We start from the raw sequence: 5,907 nt of genomic DNA, 5'->3' as shown, positions 1-5,907 counted from the left end.
TCAACGAAATGTTGGACGGCGAGGCAATGAGTTGGTTTTTCGAGTGCTCGCCAAGTTCCATGGACTCATTCTCAACTCTGTCAAATGCATTTTTGTCACACTTCGTCCTCATGACGGAAGGGTATCACAACTCTAGTCAACTATTTAGCATCTACCAAAGTACTGACGAGTCATTAAAATCATTTGTCACAAGATGAAAGACCACCACATCAAGATGTCGGGATCTTGACAAAACAATGGCGCTGGCAGCCGTCAAGCAGGGACTCCTCAAGGCAAGTTTTCTATATCACCTTAATTGCAATTGTCCGAATGCCATATATGACCACGTTATGAATGAGACAGTTTTACATGCCCAATCCGACTACAGCACTTATGGTGCCGACACTTTCTTCACTACTGTCGAACACCTTAACCTCCCTAGTACAACTAACAAATTCGTGCTCCTCACTTCGATGTGATGCCATAGGTGCCAGAGAAATGGTTCGCAGAGGGGCAATATCTAGCGGTTCCTCCAAGCTACCTTCTGCAGAAGTAGGACGATGCAACAAATCAATAAAACCTCTCTCCGATGAGTTAAGCGATGACACGTCCGATTCTACGCTACTTGACATATCGATAACGGCCAGCATGCCCCACAAACACTCTACACCTAGAGGTTAGCAGTCAAATTAGATCTAAACCTATTCCATGCCATTAACCATAAACATTCATCCAAGAACACAGTCGTTCAAACGAACCCATAAAACAAACCCACCAATATCCCAGAAACCCAGAAATCTTTAGACCCTCAAGCGTAAAACAACACAGAAATCACAAACACATCTCTGCTATACACATGAGGCATATGCATTCACACACACGAAGACAAGTCAAAATAAGAACATAATATTAGAAGCAGAACAAGCATACCTCAAATTTGCAGAGGCAAACACCAAAGTGCAACGAAGTTGAACCACCACAAAGTGATTTCGATTTCTTTTGCTCTCTTCTGGATTCTTCTTCTCCTTCTTTCCTTTACTTGATCAACGCTACTTTCTGATTTTCTCTCCCTGGGTTCTCTCTCAATAGATGAAGAAGGTGAATACGTAAAATAAGGCAAAGTGGGGGAAACCCGACTTCTTTTCCCCTTAAATACAAACTCTAGTGGCAAATCGCCACCATTGCCGCAAAGTAACCACCCCCCAAGATCATGCCACATACCCTCACTAACCGAGACGAAGCCTCGGTAAAACTGACGTGGTCATAAATGCTACATTTATTATGAAGCGACAACGGCTGCGCAGTGACGTTTCCACGCACACTACCCCTATCAACAATCCCCATATGTCACCTACCCTGTCAGAAGATCATCCAAATCTGGCCAAATAACCCTAATTTTAAAAAAGCACCGCCATAATGAATTCTCTCCTGCTAAGCAACCTCATTCTCCACTAAGAATTGCCAAATAACGAGTCAACTCTCCGCCGCAACTTAAGTGTTACCGACAACAGCTTGATTTCACCAATAACACCACCCTTGTGTCACCACTAACACTTAGTTTTCTCCAACAAACGTGTAAGCCAAATACGCAGTCAATTCATCACCCATCAACTACTGATGAACATGTTTTCCCGACATCATTACTCCCGCTAACAAGCAACAATCACTCCACCCGACGCAATCTACATTCAGCGGGGAGTACCCAACCAGGGATACTGTACTTATTATTAGTACATCAACCTTAACGAGGAGGTGCAGTCAAGTTTTTTCTCCTCCGAAAAAGAGTAAGGGAAGTGTTAACATAGCCTACGGCAGCCACTGATCAGGCCATTAACTTCCCCGCACTAGGGCACCAAAAGAGTTGGATCGCTACCCACTGCCTCATGCTGACAAACAACTCCCCTCAACAAACAATTTATCTGACTAAACGCAGGTCTTTCTTAGCCGGGGAGTAGGGGACTCCCTAGAGGGCCTAGCAGGGGCCCACCCGAAAGGGCAAAATCTTTCGTTCAGACAAAATGCATGGTTGACCACGCACTCGCACTGATTACACTCAACATGTAACTTAAGGTTCTGCCTTAGTTGTGGTAACTCCCCAACCAAGAAATCCCTCCTTGACTGGGGAGTTGTATATACATGACATTTGCTGGCCATAATCAGCACTCAAACCTGACCATATCATTTTGTCAGAATGACTTCAACGGTGTGACCCCCGGGAACACAGCAAGTCAACCTTCACTGACAAGCCATCTCCAAGCCAAAGTATGCCTCAATGTGCTGACACGCACCACCTAAAGTCATCTTTGCAGAAATGACCAAAACTCCTTAAACTAAAGCATATTAGTCCCACATCGAAAACAAGAGTGAGGCAACTCACTATTTCACCTATAAAAGGTCCACTTCTCTCTCTTCATTGATTATGCATTTAATAGCTATCTACCGCTACATTTATCAATATAAATACATCGTCTAACTTTAGCATTGGAGGAGTGAAGACCGCCAACCGCGGTCTCCCCTCTTGACGCTGTTGTATTTCTCTTGATAGTTAGCGGGATTTCATAAGCACTCTACATATCGGATGATTGGACCCTCGTCCATGTTATTGGAAGCCGACATCATATGGCAGTATTTTCAGCATTAACACTTATTATTTTGTTAACGCAATTTAATTTGTAAACTTTTGTAATGTAATATATGATTCTAAAGAACGAGTTTGTGTTGATATTGTGAGTTCGTAACTTAGTAGTACACTCATTTTAAAGAAAGAAATTTTTCCTGGTATTTAGGATCAATGTTTGAATCATCACGCCTTGTGTATTTTGTCTGTTTATTTGATTTATTTTTGTGCTTGAAAATCGGGGCGTGACACTCTAACTATATATGGTTAGTCTGCAGTAACTCTCTAACCATCACCTCCTCGTTCGGTCGACAGTCCCCTCCAGGTGGCATAAAATGACTAGTCGGCAGTCACCTCTAGTCATCGCCTATTTTTGAGATATGAGTATTTTAATGAGATTTATGAGACTACGAGATTTCTGAATGATTTTGAGGTACTTATGATATGAGATTTTAAAGAGATTTTGAGATTGTTTTCAAGATGTTTTACAATATGTGTTTGAGATTTCAGTAAAGAGGAGAAACTAAGAGTATTTCACGAGACCTTACTGCATGCATGGTTTTTAAGATAATAAAATTGAGAAAGTATTAAATCTTATATTTGTTTTCTTTGAGATTACTTATTTTTCATCTACTCACTCTAACGGTTTTTAAATGCTTTTCTCCTGGGTCCTTTGGTTTCAAATGCCCAGTTTGTAGGCTAGATTAGTTGAGGTCGGGCGTACATGGAGTTGAGGCATAGCTGTCACTGCTTCCGTATTGTAGGATATATCGATCATTTACCTTTTTATTCCATCTTCTGTATACATTGTGCATTATATTACTCTGATAAACCGTAGAATTAATATTCTTAAGTTGAGATTTGTTTTATGAAATGGGAGATGTTGTGATTTGGGGAGCAGAATGGCTCCAGGAGAATAAAGATGGATTATTTAGAAGTGTAATTGTCTTTCTACAGATTTTGGGTAGTCCATTATTAGGCGAAGTTCTACCAAATTTTTGGTAGAATTTCTTCTAAGGTGGGCCTCGCAGGGCCACTTCGAATTTCAGGTGAAATCCGGGGTGGGTCCTATCAACTACATCATTTTTTTAAGGGTTAAATATTGTTTACTCCCAGAACTTTTACTCAAAAAACACTTGAGTCCCTATCTTTCTAATTTCACACGTTCACTCCCTGTACTCTCAATTTTGGACCAATAGGCCCATTCCGTTACTCTCCGTCCAAAAATTCGGTTAAATTACTGACGTGGCAGATTTTTGGCTATAAAATGTCTATTCTACCCTCGCGTACTGTTTTTTGTTTTTTAATTTAGTTTTGTCTCCTTTTTTTTTTTTTTCTCTCTCTTTCCCTTCTTCTTCCTTTTCTTCTTCTTCCACCTCTTTATCTCTTCTTCTTCCAGCACTAGCACTAGCACTAACAGCAAAAATGGTCGGCCTCAAGAAAAGAGCTCCTTCTACATATTGCGAATGGCCTCTGGCTTTCCCTCACCCTTCACTTCTTCAGCTCCTACCTCATTAGTAACCACCCAAATCAGAACAAGCCCACCACCTCTCTCTCCAAAACCCATTTCTCCAACTTAGCCTCCCGCGCCCTTTTCTAATCCGCCATTGACAACACCACCATCGTCCTCAACACCACCATCGCCGATGTCGTCTTCGCTCAGCTGCCACCGAAGAACATCCCCAAGCTCATCAAAGCTCGTTTGTCGTCTTCTCCCTAGATCGGATCAGCTTCTCCCTAGATTGGATCATCTTCTTTCTCGGCCTCAATTTCAGGTTCGAATCTGTGCTCAGCTGCTCCACCTTAGAGCACTCTGTCGCCGACTCAGTTTCGGATTTGGCGTTGTTGGACCTGACGAAGTTGGAGAATCTGATTCACAAGGTTCTGGGTTCATTGTAATTGTGTGCTGATGATGGGTGTGATGAGGTTTGGAGAAGAGTTGCCGAAATGAGGAGTTGGGCTTGGAGGGAAGTGAGGAATCTGGAGAGGGGGATTTGAGGGAATTGGGTCTGAGGGTGGCAAAGAGGATTTGTCAGAAGAGAAAGTGAGGAGGTGAAGAAGGAGAAGAGTTGGAAGAAAAAGAAGAAGAGAAGAGTTGTCGAAATGAGGAGTTAGGTATTGTTGGTCTCCTCTGAGGTTACTATTCATGACAACATCTCCGGACTTTTGGTTCGATTCTTGTGCTGGCTTAGTCACAGAATAGGAATTGATGTTCAAATTGATTGTCAAAGGTAAATCTAAGTTCTTGGAATGAAACTGTTCTTCACGAGATTTCTTGTTGAAAGTTTGGCTGGATGGAAACTGATTGGAAAATTGAGTACGGACTGATATGTAATTATATTGAATTGGCTTTGGAATTCGAAATATGTTACGATTGTTCTTGGCAGTGAAATCTTGAATTTTGCTACTGAAGTGGGTGACTTACATTTGGATTTTGAGTTCGGGTCAAGTTTGTCAATTACACTTTGAACTCTATATAGCAAAGAGGTTAGAACAAATTGATTAAAGGCAGAACTTTTGTGCTGGAATTGTTGTAGTAACTAAGGTGATATTGTTATCTTGGTCTAATTATGTTTACTGTGAAATTAATTGGGAAGTGGGCTTGGAGGGAAGTGAGGAATCCGGAGAGGGGGATTTGAGGGAGTTGGGTCTAAGGGTGGCAGAGAGGGTTTGTCGGAAGAAGAAGTGAGCTCGAAGGAGAAGAGTTGGAAGAAGAAGGAAAAGAGAGAGAGAGAAAAAAAAAAAAAAGAGAAAAAAATAAATTAAAAAACAAAAAACAGTAAGCGAGGGTAGAATAGACAATTTACAGCCAAAAGATTGCCACATCAGCAATTTTTAACGGAATTTTTGGACGGAGAGTAACGGAATGGACCTATTGGTCCAAAATTGAGAGTACAGAGAGTAAACATGTGAAATTAGAAAGACAGGGACTGAAGTGTTTTTTGGGTAAAAGTTTACGGAGTAAACAATATTTAACCCTTTTTTTAATAACAACAAGTCACTAATTCTTCTCTCTAATCTTATGGATCATAGCTGTACTAACATTTGAGAGATTGCATAAACAACGTATACGTATTTACATCTTCATTTGAGAGATTGCATAAATACGTATTTACAACAATGCACCGGAAATTTCAAATCTACCACCACAATTACACATTTTCTTATAGCAAGGCGATAACCTCATTGGCACATTCAAATGACTTTACAAAGTATTTCAATTTTTTTTTTTGAAAATATTTATCTTTATTAACTAATCTAATAGCAGAACATTTTCACTTTCTCCTTCAGTGCAGGCAAGGGCTTCACAA

The sequence above is a fragment of the Rosa chinensis genome, chromosome 4, assembly GCF_002994745.2.
Source record: "Rosa chinensis cultivar Old Blush chromosome 4, RchiOBHm-V2, whole genome shotgun sequence".
Lineage (NCBI taxonomy): Eukaryota > Viridiplantae > Streptophyta > Magnoliopsida > Rosales > Rosaceae > Rosa > Rosa chinensis.
The sequence above is the reverse complement of the archived record's forward strand: the minus strand, read 5'-3'. Positions refer to the sequence as shown.